The 18,953-nt window shown below is 48.4% G+C and overlaps 1 protein-coding gene across 2 annotated transcripts in view; it reads right to left on the minus strand.

Moving 5' to 3' along the window:
* The window catches only part of CTIF (cap binding complex dependent translation initiation factor), a 312,637-nt gene extending 304,394 nt beyond the window's left edge, over positions 1-8,243 (minus strand). Inside the window, exons 1-2 of one of the 2 annotated variants that reach the window (XM_004389972.1) lie at positions 7,992-8,243; positions 7,477-7,553 (exon numbers count right to left, since the gene is read on the minus strand). The gene's annotated coding sequence lies outside the window, so the exon portion shown is untranslated. The remainder of the gene's footprint in view (positions 1-7,476; positions 7,554-7,991) is intronic. The other variant, XM_004389973.1, reaches the window with a different exon arrangement.
* Positions 8,244-18,953: the final 10,710 nt, after the last annotated feature.

Here is an 18,953-nt window from a genome sequence, read left to right on the forward strand (position 1 = left end):
CAGACATGGCTCTGGCAGCACGCTTGTCCATTTTCCCATTCTTGCCTATTCTGTAATATTCTCTGGACTTGGGCAGACATGGCTCTGGCAGCACGTTTGTCCACTTTCCACTTCTGCCCTTTTGAATATACGCCGAATAAAACTTTCTTTTCGCTTTACTAGACTTTGTGATGTTTTTCCCCTACAACATTAGAAAAGATGCTAGTTAAATTCTATCCAGTATTTCTAGGAGCTTTGTAGTTGGAAGGTTTTCAAGAGTTTTACTGCACTGTGGTACTAAAAATACTCTAAATCGGTATTGGGATACCCCTCTTGGACTTGTTCCCACCCCAAGCACTTCCTCTGGCCACATCCCTGCAGATCCGTAAACATAGGCTAAGCACCTACTATGTGCCCAGCGCTATTTTGGGTCCTATGGATTCAAAATGGAAAAGATTGGCGCTCTGCCGAAAACCCATCAGCTGGCGAACAATGTAGCACCAAGTAAGAGGTACCTGCAACATTCTATTTAATTTGCACTCTACCATTTGCCTCAGTTGTAATAGCCTTTTAGTGGCTTCCTGTGTCCACAGCTTGCTCTGCGCAGCCAGGCTGCCTGCTCCTCCAGTCAGGCTCCCCATCTTCCTGCCCTTTATTCATGCCCCAAGGGCCTGGGACCAGGCTCTGCTCCTCCTGGATGTTACAAAATGAAAATGCCTCTCCCCTAATTCACTCTAACACTTCCAGCTGAAGCAAGCTCTGGGCTGTCCCTGAATCCTGCCAGCTGGGCCTCCAGCATGACACAGCATCCCGCCTGGCTTCCCTGATGACAGCCAGCGCAGGGCATGACAAAGGATTCTCTGACAATGGGAGGCAGGGGTCTTCTCTTATTGTCTACAGCAGACCTTTCCCCTCTCCCAAAACTGCAGCTCCTGCCCACACCTCCTCCTTGGGCTCCTACTTTGCGTGTTGTATTGTCTGTAAGATTACACCATCGGATTATCCTACCAGCAATTCAAATTCAACGCGCCTAACATTAAACTCCCCACAGTCTTTCTTCTCTCCCCAACCCCAGTAGACCTGCTCCTGCAGCCAGAATTTCATACTTGGGTAACGGCTACCTACCATCCACCATGTCAGCAATGCCAGAAACCTAGGAGTCCCCCTTACCCCCCAAATCTAAGCAGTCACTGCAGACATCACTCCCCACACATTTTTAAACCATGACCTTCCTTCCATCCCTAGATTCATAGCCCTGGTTTTGGACCTCATTCCCTGTGACCTGGATCCCATTCGGAGCCTGTTATTGCCTTGTCAGCCAACAGTCCCCCAGCTCCCAGTCTTGTTCTCTTCTGACCCATGGCTGCACGCCTTCACTCTGCTTAAAGCCCCTTGCTCCATGCTTTACCTACCTACAAAGCCAAGGTCCCAGCCCAGCTCACAAAACTCCTAAGTGCCGATCCCTGTCTGCCTCTCGCCCTCTAATCTGACCACACTGCTGTGGCTCCTTTCCTATGCCCAGGCAGCTTCCTACCTCTGCACCTCTGTGCATACTTTCCTGCTCCCTGGCTGCCCCTCTCCTGTCTCCCCTCCTGCTAATTCCTTCTCATCTTTCAAGATGCAGCTCAGGAGCTGTCTCCTCTAGGAAGCCTTCCCTGATCTCTGAGGCTACAACAGGTACCCCTTGTCTGTGCTATATAGTAAGGCCCTTGGGCTTTTCTCTACCACTGTGCACACCATAGCATATTGAATTTAACTGTTTAAATGTCTGTCTCTCCCCTTAGTCAGTGGGCTCCTTGAAGGCAGGGGGCTATGCCTGTTTACTGTTGTAGCCCCAGAGCCTAGAACAGGGCCAGGCATAGAAACAGCCCCCAATAACTGTTGAGAAGTTCCCTCTGGCTCCAGGATGATCAGCCACATCTCTTTATTCTGCTCTGCCCCCACCACAACCACATATAACTTCCTCTTTGCCATCTTTGGGCCACTGCCCCAGCCTAAATCCTTCTTCACTGCAGACCTACTCCCAAATTCACCTCTTCCATGAAACCATCCCAAACTGGCCCTATTCCACTGTTGCTAAGGTAACTGCCTCCTGCCCTTCATCCATCCCACTCCCTAGGTAAGTTAGCACTTGGTCTAGTCTGGTGGCTGGATATGAGACAAGAGTGGATATACAGGAGTTCTGGAAGGTTCAAGGCCCTCCACCCACAAAACCATAATGATGACATCAGTGATAGTGACCCACCTCAGCCCTGGGCACTAGATTTGAAGTCTGAAGGCCTAGGTTCAGATCCCCGCTCTACTGCTTATTAGTGATTTGGGCATGTCACTAGTCACTGAGGCTCAGCTTCCTCATCTGTAAAATGGGGATGATAATAGTCTCACAGGGCTATTGTAAAAACTAGATGAGATATTCTGTGTGTAAACACTTTGCAAACTGTAAAGCCAAATCAAGTGTAGGGTATTATAATGGCCCCCAGAGCCAACCAACCCTCATCCAACCTCCACTTCCCACCCTTATCCCCAGTAGTTGTTGTCCTTACTTGAGTCAGTTGAGAATCAAATGAAAGCTATAGGTCCTCTCCCTAAAACATGCACATGCATAACAGCCTTGCAAACACTCTCAGGAGACTCTGAAGCCCCTGCAGCAGGAAAGGAAAGTCACAGGCCCAACATAAGAGCTGTGGAGGATCTCAGGGCCCACAACCTCTCCAAATATATGCCTCCATCCATTCCTGGATGCCAAAGATTAAGGATAAGAGAGAAAATGCAGTCTTGCGGGAAAGCAATCCTGAGACTAAAATAATGAATTCCCAAGGCTTTCCCAGGACCAGAGAAAAGGAGAAAGGAGTTCTCACTCTTTGAGAAGTGAGAACCAAACTCTTTTTCAGAAAGCATCATGGCATACAGACAGAGAACTGGATGAGGAATCAGAATCCAGATTTCTTGTCCTCTAGCTGAGCCCTTGGGCAAGTCATTTTACCTCTCTGGGCCTCAGAGTCTTCAAACGGAGATCAGATCATCTCCAAGGTCCCTCCCAGCTCTGCGTGCTGAGGATCCTAGGATGTGTCTGTTCTCACCCTGTTCTGAGCCATAGCTCTGGCCTGGGCTGAATTCAGAAATAAGAGGCAGATGTTGATAGTATGATGGTGATTCACAGAGAAGGCCACCATCACTCTGACAGCAACGCAGCAATGTTTTAAATTAAACTGCATGCAGGATAAGATAGGAGGGAGGAAGAAAATCAATGCTGGAGTGTGAGCAGCCCAGCTCAGGTGACCAGTGAGTCAGCAGTGAGGCCCAGAAGTAGAGGGTCCCCACTCCTGACTCTATCAAACATGATCCTCCCACAAATGAACATCAAAAGGGGCTGCAACATTATTGGGTAAGTTATGCAGAAACGCTATCAAGCTTGGCAACTTCTCAAAGGCTGCAATTTGCCCATCTGTTTGTACCTCCTGTTCTCTATCTGAGCTTGGGATTCTCTCTCCATCCCCACTACCTACTTGCTTCCTCTTCCATGATCTGAACTGCAAACAATATAACCTTAAAACAAGGGCAGTGGACCCCAAAACTGAAATGCAACTGGAGGACAATGTCAGGGACCGTGGAATTTAGTTCGGGAATAGATAAAAAGCAGACCCATATTAAAACACTGGAGTCCCTTGGTGGTGCAAATGGTTAACGTGTTCGGCTGCTAACCGAAAGGTGGGCCGTTCAAGTCCACTCAGAGGTGCCTTAGAGGAAAGGCCTGGTGATTTACTTCTGAAAAGTCAGCCACTGAAAACTCTGTGGAGCACAGTTCTACTCTGACACACATGTGGTCAGAGTTGACTCAACTGCAACTGGTTATTAAAGCACCTACACAGACCTGTAAGGCAGAAACTACCAAACCCAGCCAGGGCCTGAGCGAGACCAAGACCAAAGAAAGCCACAGCCTAGCACTGAATCACAGCACAACAGAGGCGGCTGGGGGTGGCACCATGGAGAGCATCTTGTCAGCTCCTCACTGCTCAGAGGACCAACCAGTTGGTTGGCTTCAGGGTAATTTCCCACCAGCTATCTAACTTCTATAAAGGACTCACCTCTGGGCCCACTGGGAGGTTCCAAACAGCCTGAAGTCTGGGGTAACAAGGTGCCTAAAAGTCTTCTTTCCCTGTTGCCTCCTTCTGCATTTGCTCTATGATAAGAACTGGCATCACGGGTGCCTTGCCACCAACATACGTGAAATGGACTAAGTCCCAGGAGTAATGTCCTAAAATATTTATGGTTTGTTCCTCCCCTGTAGGCTCTGAATCACCAGTTTTAGTGCACTGTAACAACCATATTATGTTTGTATGTCCCAAATTCAGCAGAGTATTTAATCTACGGTAGGTGCTCAACATTTGCTTACACTTATAGCCACAGCTAGAATACATTTCTGAAAGGCAGGGACCATGCGTTAAATTCTCCTTGTATGCCCCTCTGTATGTAGGTGTTCAATACTTGTGAAAGAATGGTTGATTGGTTGGCCAAACTTGATAACCCCCGGGCTGCATCTGAGAACCTTCACGAACGTGAAATCTGAGAAAAGCACACAGGTCTGGATGAGCTCTTTGCTCTCTTCTGGGCTTCGCCATCCCAGGAGATGGAGGCGAGCAGGGTATGAAATCTGGGAAGGTTTTTCAGGGGTCTACATTTTACCAGCTCTGAAACCAGCAACTAAAGAATAAACTTCAGATTCAAGAAGGAACACACTCAGATGAACACGCGCATGTGTTCCGTTAACATGTGTACCATATATGTTGTTACCAAAAAATCAAACCAAACCCACCATCAAGTCGATTCTGACTCATGGCAACCCCATGTGTGCAGAGAACTGCTCCATAGGGTTTTCAAGGCTGTGACCTTTCAGAAGCTGATTGCCAGGCCTGTCTCCCAAGGCTCCTCTGGGTAAGTTCCAACTGCCAACGTTCTGGCTAGTAGTCAAGCACTTAATTGTTTATGTCACCCAGGATTTCTATATCATACATATATATGCATATATCATATGCATTTATTACATGCAGGCATGATTCTGGTATATACTGGATATATCACAGCTCAATCCATTCACCACCAACAAATTATTAAATGAGTGATTGTAACACCAATGCAGACTTCTGTTCTTCAATGGCTATTCTCATTAGGAACTGTTAGCAAATCAAAAGTGTTCTGACAAAGAATAAACAGCATAATGTACCCTCTTTCTCAGGTTCAGTATTTCCTGAGGTACCAAGAACCCACTCTCAAAAAGAGTGGTCACCGTTTAAATAAAAAGCCACAGGCTGAAAAGAGAAATCACAAAGAGGGGAAAGCAGCCCTTTCCCTACTTAGAGGACTTAGGCAAGTCACTTCATCTCTTGAGCCTCAGTGTGCTCATCTGTAAAATGGGGTTAATACCCCCCTACCTGACAAGATCCTGGTAATGAACTCAATGATATATGAAAATCTTCCCTGTAAAGTCATGCAAACATATTATTATTATTCTAGCAGTCTGTTAATCACTGACGACACTGCACTCAGAACGTGTTACAAAGTTACTGCCTCTGAGCATGCAGTATCTGGGACAGACGCCTGACACAAGAGATGAGATGATCTCTGTGTAAATCGAATCCTGTTTTAAATACTCAAAGAGAGTTTCCTCAGGCAACCTGAGTGCATCCTGTGAGGGGCTCTACATATTTTAATGTCTGGTCGGTGCATTCTGTTCCTGGACTATAGGGATTTCTTTAAAGCCAGGCAGTTTCCTCATGCGGAAAGCGCCTACTCAGAGCCAAGATTCCTAAGGTTTTCGGCCCAGACCTCAGACCAGGCAGGAGGAACATTGCCCGGACAGCTGGGCGGCCTCCTCCCCACCTGCCCTCTGGGCAGCACCTTCCTCTGCTCCAGCTCGGGCAGTGGCGCTCACGCTGTGTCATTTTCACCCTCAGAGCCTCCAGCCGCCGGCAGGTCCAGCGGCTTCTCCCTTTCCACGCGGCCCCTAGATGATACCCCCGCCGCAGAGACGGAGCCCGTCAGGCAGTGGACAAGGTGGGTGGCCGCTGTCCACCAGCGGCGCCGGGAGCCGCGGGGCAGCTGCGGCCTCCCCTGCTCGCAGGCCAGAGAATTGGCGGTGGAAACCCAGAGCGTGCGGATATTCGCCCAGGTCTCGGAACGCAGAAGCGGGCGCAGGCACGCGCACCCACAGGCCGCCTCGGTGCAAAGGTCAACCCGAGCTGTCGTGCGGGCGGCGACACGCGCGCCCCCGCGGCTCCTCTGGGCCCAGACCGACCAGTCCCCGCGCCATCGGGGCGTCGAGTCAGGGGCGTCGCGGACACGGAGAGGGCGACGGCGTGACTCCTGCCGTGCGGTCGATCACATGCCACCCCAGGGTCTTCTCTAGCTCACAGCCGCAAAACCTCCTCTCCAAGTAGTCCGGGCGCACGCGCGCGGACACACACATGACAACGAGTCCAACAGGAGGGCTGGCGCGACCTGAGGGGGGTCCCGGCTTCCGCAGCTCCACGCTGGGGTCGGGGCGGGGGGTGGGGGACCCGGGGCTGCGCTCATCCCCATTCCACCGCGGTCTGCGGTCCCCGCCCCCACACACGCCAGAGCAGTGTGTACACACACCAACAGCTAGGCGGGGGAGGCGACGCCTCACTCCCTGGGATGGGGATGCACACGGCACCGCCAGCCATCCCTTCCCCGACACGCCGCACCCCCTCACTGCACATACACACATACACGCATACACACATACACACACACACACTCACAAGCCAGAGCCTGAAAACTCCGAGAAACCACACAGAGCCCACGCCGCCCAGGCAAGGGGCTCAGCCCTCCGATTGTCTTTTAATGCCAATGGAGAGAAATATCCAGCCCAGTCGCGCGGTCTCCTGGACTCCTCCTTCCGGCGCACCCTGGCTCGGGCCGCGGTTCTCTGGTCCCCAGACCTCCGCCGCAGACCAGGCCCCCGCCCCCACTAGGTCTCCTCCAGGGCAGGCCTCAGGGACAGTCACCTGCTCATCGTGCTGATGAACCTGAGCTGGACCCCACTCACTCCCCAGCCGCTTAGAACACTTGCCACCACGAGCTGGCTTTTCTTAGAGCCTGTCAACTTAACCCCCGCTCCGCCGGGCCGATACATTCCGTAGGCCCGATCACACCGCGGCAACAGGAATCATTAAAAGGCCAAGAGAAGCACAACCAAGGGGAATGCCCAAAGCTGCGACCGCAATGGATCCACCAATTCGGATCCTCCTCGGCTCCCACCCCCGGCTCACCGGGGACGCTGGGAGGGGGCTGCAGCCGGTCTAGACGACAGCCATCCACAGACATCCTCGCGCCCGCGGGGACCGGCGCGCACACACACTCACACACGGCGGCGGCCACAGACACAATCAGTCACCAGGGGAGGAGGGGAGGCGTAGAGACATACGCCTGGGGTCCCTCCGGTGGCCCCAAGCCGCCACCCGGAGCCGCGCTCCCTACCTCGGCTGAGCGCCGTCAGAAACAGCTGCAAGTTTGGCCAGTACTAAACTGCAACTGCTTGATGCAGCAAATGCGAGCTTCAAAACAAAAGGGAGCGGAATCACGCCCGTTCCCTTCCTCCCCCCCAACCCCCCGGGTCGGCACTCGGCACATGACAGCGGCCACACCGCGCGGCCCCAACGCGAGCGGGGCTCTAGCCATGCATTCCCCCCAACCCCCCTCGGCGCCGGAGCTCCGGGGCCACGGCTCCCCCAACCCCCGGGGCAGGGGACTGGGCCAACCCGGGGAGGGGACGAGGCTGCGGGGTGCCGTCCGCAACCGAGGGCAGGGGGCGGTGGTGGGTGCGGACTCCCCGCTGACCGCAGCGTAGGGAGGAGAAAGGGGCTAATTGTTTGGGGAGCTTTTCCAGGATTTATCCATAGGCACGCGCACGTCACCAGCCCTCCTCCAGGGTCCAGGAATCGATCGGCCAGCTCCGATGACTAAAAGCAGAGAACGGACAAGGGGATGCTCACCTCAGGGCTCCTCAGGCCGCCGCTCCAGCCCGAGTCCGGGTGGGGGAAGGGGCAGGGAAAGGGAAGGGAGGGAGTAGGCTCCGGAGAGCCGACTCCTGTCGCGAGTTCCGCGCGTCCCGGCTGCGGAGGGGACCTGGCGCCCCAGCGCGCAGACCCAGCAGAGAGGGGAGGGAGGGAGGGAAGGGATGGGGGAGGGAGGGGTAGGTAGGGGGAGGGAATTGAGGAAGGAAAAAAAAACGATCCCTGCTCCGAGGCAGGGAAGGAGAATGTTGGAGAGTGACGTCCAGGCCCCGCCCCCCTCCGGCCACGTGCAAGGACTTGAAAGGGAAGAGGACGGCGGGAGGCTTGCTGGGTAATGTAGTTCCCCTTTCTTTCCCGGGATGGCGGGCCTTGGAGAGCCGAGAGCTGCCTGAGCAGCCGGGACAGCCCAGTTTAGTGACGCCGAAAGCCACTGCCTAACGCCGCGGCAGCTGGCGCGGCCCTGGGTGGGGACCTCTGCGTTGGGAGAACTATCTCTGCTTAAGCATGGGCCAGGCTTGCAGGGAAATACTTGGTTTCAGGGGCAGGAAAGCTTTAAGGATGAGGACTTTAGTGGTTCAGGTAGTCTGTCCTAATGGCTGATAAAAGGGAGCTTTGTGTATGCACTGGGCGGCCCAAGTGGCCTTATTAATGCTGCATTAAACGCTAAAGTCTGTCATTGAGATGCATATGTTATAATTAACATTTGAGCATCTCTGTGGAAGGGGTGAGATGTTGTAATTAGATATGCACTTTGCAACCAATTAATTTTCCACTGGCCATGCTAAGGGCTGGGAGGTGGTGACTGTCTGGAACGTGGTGGATAATTCATAAATCATGTAACCAAATCACCAATGTTTTCTGGGCACCTACTAGGTGCCAGGCACTTAGCATGGCACAGAGAGACTTTCAGGAGAAATATATGATGCTGTACGTCCCTTCAGGGAAGGGGGTTATGAACTAATTGGAGAAACTGTAACACGGTATAACTGCCGTCGAAATCTGTTTATTCATTCTTTCACGGAACACTTGGTGAGCACTTTCCAGTGACCAAGCACATCTGGAAATGCCAAGATGAGTAAGACCCTCAGTCCTTGCCCTCTAGGAGCTCAGCATCTAGTATGAGGACCACAGTCAATGAGAGTATCAGTGGTAAGTCAGGACTTACCACAGGGATAGGCATCAAACTATGCCTATGGAACCCTCAGGCAACAGCCAACCCAGGTGGAGGGGGTGGGACAGGGTGAGGGAATTCTTCCCAGAGGAGATGGTACCTAAGCTAAGAATTACTAAGATTTTTAACAAAGGTAAAGGAAGCAGTGGGCATCTGACTAAGGCAGCCCTGGTTATAAAGGTTCCAGATGAAAGAGAAGAGAGCAATTCTGAAGATCCCAGCATTCAATCTGGCAGGGAGGAAGGGGACGGGTTGATGGGGTGGGCTAGAGGGTGAGTCTGGAGGGCACTAGGAGCCTGGGACAGCCACAGGAGGTGGGGCTTGCAGTGGGCCATGAGGATGGGAGGGATTATGTTTTGTGTGGAGGAGAGAGAAGAGCAGGTCTTCCAGGCACAGCATGGGCCAAGTCACGGAAGCAAACCCAAGCAGCCAAGACACATTCACGTCCGGTTGGACCAACAGGCACATTGGGCGTCATCCCTTCCTTTCTAGAGAGAGGCAGCAGGCCCGGAGACTTCTGCAGCTCCTCCATGGCCTGTGGTTGTTAAAAGGCAGAGCACGTACAAGAAGCCAGTTGTTTGGGTACCAGGCCCAGTACCCACACCACCCTGCAAAGGAACATGGTTGACACACCTGAGTCTTCCGGCTGATTTGTCCCACTTAGCCTTTATGCCTCATTGGCTCAGCAGTGGGTTATTCTTATGCTTTAACATCTGGATGATTTCCTGGGTTTACAAAATATCAAATAATAGTACCAGAGCCCAGCCACTCAGCAAATTCCCATTTACCTACCTTGTTGTCAATTGCTGTTTTTGCATGTTGTGGGACGAGCATGCCACCTGCAAAGGAAACAGGAATGGAATTGTCTGGATCTTGGTTTTGCTTTCACTTTAAATCACAGCTCCAGAAGTGAGGAGAGATTCTACCCCCTGGAGGTGAGGAGAGGTTGAGCTATGCACAGAATGCAGAACATCAATGGCGAGTACACACCTCTGTTTGGGGCCACAGCTTGGGGTTGGGGTATCACTGGGGACAACAGAGGCACCTGAGTCAGCCAGCTGCCTGGGTTTGAATCCCAGGCATGACACGTCCTAGCTCTGTGGCTTTGGGCAGCTTACTTAACCTCCAAACTGGGGGGTGACCTTGGGCAGCCTTCTGAATGGCCTGTCTTGCCCTTTGAGAACAAGTGGTGATAATGTATGTAAAGTTGTTCTGTCACATAGAAAGTGATCCATGATGGTTTTCTTCCTTGTCCCAGGGTCTTTCTGGCCCTGGAGAATGACCCCTCCATTTTCCTTTCTGAAGAATCAGCTGGCAGAGCTGGTGTTGCAGGAAAGATTCCTGAGGTGACTCATCTTAATATGTGAAGTAGGGTAGGTTTGTCTTCAAGGAACCCTCACCCAATTCTAGTCCTCGCTTCCTACTGGCCTAGCTCTCTTAACCATCACCAGCTGACCATGCTTTATGTTACCCCACCCCCAACCCTCCGGCCCAAAGACCCCATCATGATATCCCACCCAAGGCTGCCTTCTGTGGGCAGCGCCCTGGCCTCCCACACTGCTGCTCCCTGTCCAAAACTTACCTCCTGTTTCCCATACCCTCAGAGCTCGGATTTCTGCTTAACCTGCAATCTAATAAACCTTCGTTAATGTGTGATAAAGGAGCCCTGGTGGTACAATGGGTTAAGCGCCCAGCTGCTAACCGAAAGCTTGATGGTTTGAACCCACCCAGAGGCTCCATGGGAGAACGACCTGGCAATCTGCTTCTGTAAAGATTACAACCTAGAAAACCCTATGGGTCAGTTCTTCTGTGTCACATGGGGTCACTGTGAATTGAAATCGACTTGATGGCACCCAACAACGATGTATAAGATAGTCTTTTCATTCTCTCCTCCAACCCCAACATTTTGTCTTCCTATTGAGAGTGAACTCTCTGGAATGGCCTCTGATGGTGAGGATTTCAAGCTGGAATGGGGATTATTTGGGAGGAAGGATCTGGGATCCCTCAGACCAAAGTTTCCCAGTGTGGGAGGCCCTGGGGCTCACCTGGCCTTTCACCTGGCCATCTTCCCTCTCTGCTCTGTAATTGATCTTCTGCCCAGCCCAACCTGCAGACTTAGGTCAGAGGAGCTGCGAGGTGCAGAGTGACTGAACTGGAGAATCCTGCAGGAAGTGACACTGGAACTGGTTTAATCGTGGCAGGTTTTGAGTTGCCAGGAGTTACCTTTGTCTGCTTTGTCACCATAGCCTAGAAATGAAAAGCCACGTTTCCCCCTGCTTTAAGCAGTTGCTTCTTCTAATCTTACACTTGCCTAAGACTCTGGCAAAAGAAAATACTTCTCCTTCCCTCTCATTACTTCTCTCTTGATTCTTCTACGAGCCTTTCCAGGGAAAGGTTACCCCCCTATCAGTCAATATTTATTGAAGGCCTGGTGGGAGCTTACCCAAGTGCTGGGGGAGAGAAGTCACTTACCCTCAGGAGTTGAGGAGAACTGGCTGACACCGTGGAAATAAGAGGAAAACTGATGAAGTGCTGCACTGTGAAAATGATTTTAAGTGCGATGTGCTCCCATAAAGATTACAGCCTAGGAAACCCTATGGGGCAGTTCTACTCTGTCATATAGGGTCGCTATGAGTCAGAACCGGCTTGATGGCACCCAACAACAAAGGTTCCTGGTAATAGGCTGGGATGGTCAGAGAAGGCTTCTGGGAGGAAGGTGGGACCAGACCCACTGGTAACTTCCCATTGGATATGGGTCAGCAGTGGCCTAAGACCCTATTTTGTAGCATTGTAGCCAAAGTAGTGTCTCTAGTGGTAACTAGAGAGTGAGTTCATGATGCAGTTTGGTGGCCACTGACACCACAGAAGGAAGGAAGCTGCCACTCTGTTACTGTGGTGTTGGCCTGGAGAGATAAGGGCTTGATAGAACCAGGTTAAGTTTCACCCATGCCTCTTCTCAGCTTCCACCACACAAACCCAAAGACCAGTGGCTGAAAGGCAGATGGAAAGTGATCCTCTAAGGCTGAAGTTGGTGCTGGAGGAAAGGACGTGAAGAGAGAATGAGGAGCTAGAGAAAGGCAAAAATGAAATAAACCAATGAATATTTCTTAGTGGCATGATAGAACTAGTTGCTGTCCAGTTGACTCCCACTCATGGCGACCCCACGTATGTCACAGTAGAACTGTGCTCCATAGGGTTTTCGCTGATTTTTCAAAAGTAGAGTGCCAGGCCTTTCTTCCAAGGTGTCTGTAGGTGGACTCGAACCTCCAATCTTTCAGTTAGCAGCCAAGCACATTAACTATTTGCTCCACCCAGGGACTCCTGGTGGCATGATACACATAAGGCATGGGGAACAAAACGTGAAACTAGGTTCAAAGTCCTGCCTGACCCTAACCTGCTGTGTGACATTTCCTCTCTCTGGGCCTTATTTCCGCACCTGTAAAATGAGAGGGTTGTACTCTATGACCTCTAAGATGATTTCCAAATCTGAAGTTTTTCCTTCAAGAGGCTTACAATTTAGCTGTCAAAAGAAGATGTGAAGTCAAGTAGCAAAAAGAATTTTAAGTTGTTCCTTTCCAGCAGAGCAGGAAGAGTGTGTAATAATAAACAACGTCCTCAAGTTTATAAGGAAACATAAGACAAGCCTACGTGAAGCTCTTGAGTAGTCAACTTGAGTTCCTCAGGGTTCAAGGTCAGAACTCACAGGTCAGTGGCATAAGTACCTCATCACGGGCTTTTCGATGATGAAAGCCTGGGCAAAGATCCACCTTCATGCCTCTGTAGGACACAAGTTTCACTGTTTGGCAGGCCATACTCGGTTCTAGAGAAACTGCGTCACCTTCAGCCTGGGAGGGCATCCAGGGCTGATTGGTCAGGATTCTACACGTGACCCAAGAGGTTCTAATGCATTGGCTAGGCTGTTAAGTGGCCCGTCTAACGAACTGAACCAATCAGGTTCCCTCTTTCAAAAAACCTGTTGCCATCCAGTCGATTCCGTCTCACAGCGACCCTATAGGACAGAGTAGAACTGCCCACAGGGTTTCCAAGGAGTGCCTGGTAGATTCAAATAGCCGACCTTTTGGTTAGCAACCGTAGCTCTTAACCATTACGCCACCTTTTTGATCGGTGTAATGCAAATGTACGTATCTAGAACACCCTGAAAGAGAGGAGTCGCAGAGAGAGAAGGTACAGTCATTGTGGTCCCTCTAGCTGGGAATTTCCACTTCTGAAAGATGTCCTTGACTTTTCTATCCTAGACATCTTCCTCTACAACCAGTCAAGAATTCCTACCTCTTAAATCATATGCAGAAATCTCTGCAAAATAACTTGGCCTAGAAACTTCCATAGCTTCTAAACCCCTTGTTCAAAAAATAATAGCTAATATACTGACTGAGCAGTTACTATTTGCCAGCAACAAGCAAAACCCTTTTTGTGCTTTGTCTTATTTTATTGACAGGGCAACTTTTAGTGGAGGAAACAGAGGCTTAGGAGCGGTGAGGTAACTTGCCCAGGGACACATTGCCAGCAGGTAGGTGGTGGTCCAGCCGGGCTGCTGGCGACCTTAACCACACCCCTCATTCTGAAGCATCAGGGTCCACCTTCTCTAAGTCCTTAGTGAGCACCTCTGCTCCAGCAACAGAAAACAAGTTCTTCCTCACTAGTGTATTTAGAGGAGCCCTGGTGCCACAGTGGTTAGGAGCTCAGCTGCTAACCATAAAGGTCAGCAGTTCAAATCTACCAGCCGCTCCTTGAGAACTCAATGGGGCAGTTCTTCCCTGCCCTGCAGGGTCATTATGAGTCAGAACCGACTTGACAGCAACGGGTTTGGTTTTTGGTTTTAGTGTATTTAGAATGAGGTGTTTTCTCTTTTAGACGGAGGCTTCCAAAACGTGTGTGCATTTGTTTGGGTACGTCTCATGCCTCACATGAGCCTATGCCATAGGACAGTGATTTGTTCCTACACCTCATCAGTCAAAAACATTTTTTTGATCTTGCATTGATAATACATGTTTGTTTATAAATTAGAGACATATGTAACTATACTCGTATATCATATGTATGTTAATATATTCACCAAAATAGTAATTTTAAATGATAGTCTAAAGATGAAATATTTTTAAATAATTTTTTAAACGTTTATGAATTGATGATTCAAAAATCCTTTTGCTCCTAGGGAAGTTTATTTTTTGCTCAAGTATAACATAAAAGTGAATATCAGTAAATTTTACAATTTTTTTCTTCTGGCATCCCAATGGCTCATTTGTGTACTTCCAGGGGCACATATCCTGTATTGATTATTTTCTCTAATTTGGTTCATAATAAAATGATTATAGGAAAGAATGAAGATGCAGTCAGCTAAATCTGAGTGAGGTTTCATCCTTTTATTGATTTATGTATTACCATGTTGTTGATGTTAGGTGCCATCAAGTCGATTCTGACGCATAGCAACCCATGTGACGGAATAGAACTGCCCCATAGGGTTTTCTTGGCTGTAATCTTTATGGAAGCAGATCACCAGGTCTTTCTTCTATGAAGCCACAGGAAGGGTTCACCTTAGCACCTTTCAATTAGCTGGCAAGCGGGTAAATGTTTGTGCCACCAGGGCTTCTATTCATTATCCACTGTTTATTAAGTACATATAATGTGCTTGCTCTTAGATATCATGAGTGACAAACACACACAAATGTGAATTCATCTAGGCTTACTGGACTTCACAGTTTAGCTCAGAAGTGCAGACACACATTTAAAGCAGTATGAGATTAAAACCCAAAATGTGCCAGACATATGATACAGACAGAACGATTGTTCAGGGAAAGGGAAACACTTGAAAGCTGGAGTGGCAGGAAAGGGTTCACAGAGAAATGGAACCCCAGCCAGGCTCTGAGGCCTGAGTGTGATTTGGATGGTTAGAGGGTTGGGAAGAAGGCTTTCCTAGTGGGTAGACCATTCTCTGTGATTGTGTGTGTGTGTGTGTGTGTGTGTGTGTGCGCATGGTGGGGGGTGGTTGGGGTGAGGAGTTGTTACTGTTAGCTGCCATGGAGTTGGTCCTGGTCCTTCACCATCCCCTTGATCAGTTGCGAATTGGAATGTTGTGATCCATTTCCATTGGCTAATTTTTGGAAGTAGATTGCCAGGCCTTTCTTCCTAGTCTCTTAGTCTGGAAATGCTGCTGTAATCTGTTCAATATCATAGCAACACACAAGCCTCCGCTGACAGATGGTTGGTGGCTGCGCAGGAATTACATTGACTGGAAGCTGAACCAGGACTCCCACACGGAAAGGGCAAATTCTACTGCTGAACCACCAATGTGGTAAGCAAGGGGGAGGAGGAGGCCAGAAGTCCAGAAAGTAGTGATGTGTATCTAGCTCAAGGGCCAGGCTAAGGAGGCAGACAGACCAGTATTTGAATCTTGCCTTTACCTTATATAACCATGTGACCTTGGGCAACTTAAGCTTTCTAACCCTCCCTTTCCTCAGTAAAATAGGGAAATAATAAGACAGATCTTAGTAAATTATTATGAGGATTAAATGGGATAATGCTTATAGTACTTAACACATAGTATGGGCTCAATGAAGGTTAGGTTTTAATTTTTTGTTATTATTTTTGTTCTTATTGGCATTATACAGGGGATAGGCTGTGTGGGACCTCTATTGAAAATCCGACCAATTTGAACTTTATTCTATGGCTGGAGATGCTGTTAGATTTTCTTTCTAAGCAGTAATTCAGACAGATGGTGGAGTGTGCCCCAGATGGTGGGATCCACTCCCAGCCTGAGCCCTGATCCAGGGAATCCTCGTCTTTGCCTTCAGCATGGCCTCTGAGTGTTCAGTGGACTTTGGGGAATAGGGGTGATCCTCCAGGCCTCCAGGGGCTGACACTTTGTCCCTCCCCATCTCACACAAGTACAGAAAGAAACATGCACACCCTACCTCCTTTTCTCTTTTGGCAGTAATGGTTATCTGTTTATATTCCGCTCTTCCCAAAAAGGACTTAAGACAACTTTTTAAATTCTAAAATATGCCTAATATATGAAAATAAAAGTTTACACAAAAAACACTTTATGAGATGATTATCCCTTTACAAAAGGAGTACCCATTGTTTCTTTAAATAGCAGCTCATCTGGTGCATTCAACGTCAGAGCTGATTGACACAATTTTGCTTTACCGGCAGCTTCTCTGGAACCTGGCTATGGTGTCAGTGTGGTTCACAGCATCATTTCCCATTATCACTTTCACAGGAGTTGACTGATTCTGACAAAGTTTGGTACTTCAGTAAAGGGTGTAAGAAGCCCTTGGGTTTATTTTGTGCTGACTTAAATCAGTATAAGGGCTCTGCTGTGATTTTTCATGAATTTCTGTAAAATTAGAGATGTGCAGAGCTAAGCGAGTGAGTGGAATCTAGTCTAGAGATCACTGAGCCACTAGTGTGTCAGGGAAGCCTGCTTGGAGGAAGTGGCAAAGGAGGTTTTCTGAACAAGAACGAAAGGTAACATTTGGTTGATGTGGAACGGGAGACCATCCCAGGGCAAGGGAGCAGTGTGAGAAAATTCCAGGGCTGCTGTTCCCCTGCAGGGAAGTGGCAGAGGTGGCCAGCCATCCTGGAACCTCATAAAAGGCCACAGAAGAGAAGAGAGAAGGCTGGTGACAGTCTACCTGTCCCCCACCCCAGAAAACCATTTGGGTCTGACACACAGATAAGATGCAAAACATTCTCTTTCTACTATACTTTATTTCAGGCCTTATCAAACATACCTTCAGTGGGCATGTTGCCATGACAACCTTATAGTCACTGGAGGGCATCTATAATTGGTAGAAAATGGCGTTAATTTAGTTAGTAGTTTGTTTGTTTTTTTTTCTGGGAGGAGTTTTAGTCTTAGGCTACTTAAAGAACTCAGATGTAATGTTTTTATCTGAGCAGACTAATAATCACCTTGTAATTTAATTACTAAGCCTGCACCAGTGAACTCCTCTTCTGCTATCAATTGAGTTGTAATTTTCAAATACCAGCTTCTTGGGCATGGCCTATCTCTGGAAGCTGTACTTAGCCAGACCCAGGTCTTAACCTATACTGTGCGTTGTAAAGCCACTCTGCCATGGAATTAGCTCCAGGGAGAGTTGAGAAATGCAAGCACGTTCTTATGGTTGACCTGTCAGCTATGGCAGGCATTCATTTCCACCAAAGAACAGCCCGGGTTATCCACACTGTCACTTCTCCATCCCCCACAGTCTCCTTCCACTTGGTATGTTCCCATTTCCTGGGTAAAGAAAGCCCCTAATTATGGAATGATAGTTATTTTTTAAGGGAAGCACCTGTCTAACTCCACCACTTAATGATAACACTTCTTCTTGTTGTTAGGTGCTGTAGAGTTGACCCCGAATCATGGCAGACTTATGTATGACAGAGCGTAAAGTTGCCTGGTCTTGTGCCATCTTGATGGTTGGTGTGTTTGAGTCAATTGTTGTGTCTCTTTTGTCAACCCATCTCATTGGAGGTTTCCCTCATTGCATTGGCCCTCTACTTTACCAAACATGATGTGCTTTTCTAGCAATTTGTCTTTCCTAATGATGTGTCCGAAATAAGCAAATTGAAGTCTCTCCATCCTCACTTCTAATGAGCATTCAGGGTGTGTTTCTTCTAAGACTGATTTGTTTGTTCTTTTGGCAGTCCATGGTATAGTCAATATTCTTTGCCAATGATGACACTACTACTAATGACAATTATAATAGTTGACATTAAGCACATAGCATGTGGTAGGCACTCTATGTTCGTTACCGTATTTGATCCTCACATTAACCCTATGAGAATGTGTCATTATCATTCCCACTTTACAGATGAAGAAACTGAGACCAGGAGAGTTTATATAATTGGTGATTTGTCCAAGGCCACATAACCAAGTAATCATTATATACCACTGCAGGTAGACACTGAAGGAGGCTAAAGGAGTCCTCAGCACAGAAAAAGACCTGCTTATGGATGGAAAAGACACTCTCTAGGAATGCAATTCTCTTCTTATGCTTCTAAAATTTAATGCTTTTCCCGGCAATGATGATGATGATGATAAAGAAGAAAAACAGAATTGAATATAACCAAATGTTCAGCTATAATCTCCATATGTAAAAGTACCCTCAATATTTGAACATTTCATATTCATAAAAAACTAAATTAAAGGGTGATTATTTGCATAGTGGAATTATTTGCTTTATAGTAGGATTCACTGAATTACCCTCTTCTATGATGAGTTGCCCCCATTCATTTAAACTCTGAATTAATTTATAACAATGTGATGTATATATACACTCCCCAGAACACATCTATTGCGCAGCATGATGGCAAATCAAGTTGCTAAAATGATTTTGATTACTGGCTAATGATAGTGGGGAATATTTGCTCCCTTCAGCATTTGAGGATTCCAACTATGAAAGGACTTGTAGAGTCAACTATCAAACCATTGTCCTGAATCTTGGTGTAATTACAAAGGACCAGAGAAATGCCAAAAGACATGAGGAATAGATTATTAAACAAATGCTTTGCAAGCATTTAATAAAAGAAGCAATCAGTTGAAGACTTCTTTGGTTCATAAATAACAAGACAAGACAAACTGAAATATTTTATGACTAATACTAAGAGAGAGCCAGAGTAGGAGAGAAACTTTGATTTGTCATGCATTTGACAGTCTCTTCTGACCTTCTCGTTAGAAACAAGAAATGTCAACTGGTGATAATACCTGACTAGATAAGCAATAAGAAGTCCCTGGCTGGTGCAGACAGTTA

This window comes from Trichechus manatus, unplaced genomic scaffold (genome assembly GCF_000243295.1).
Source record: "Trichechus manatus latirostris isolate Lorelei unplaced genomic scaffold, TriManLat1.0 scaffold00272, whole genome shotgun sequence".
Lineage (NCBI taxonomy): Eukaryota > Metazoa > Chordata > Mammalia > Sirenia > Trichechidae > Trichechus > Trichechus manatus.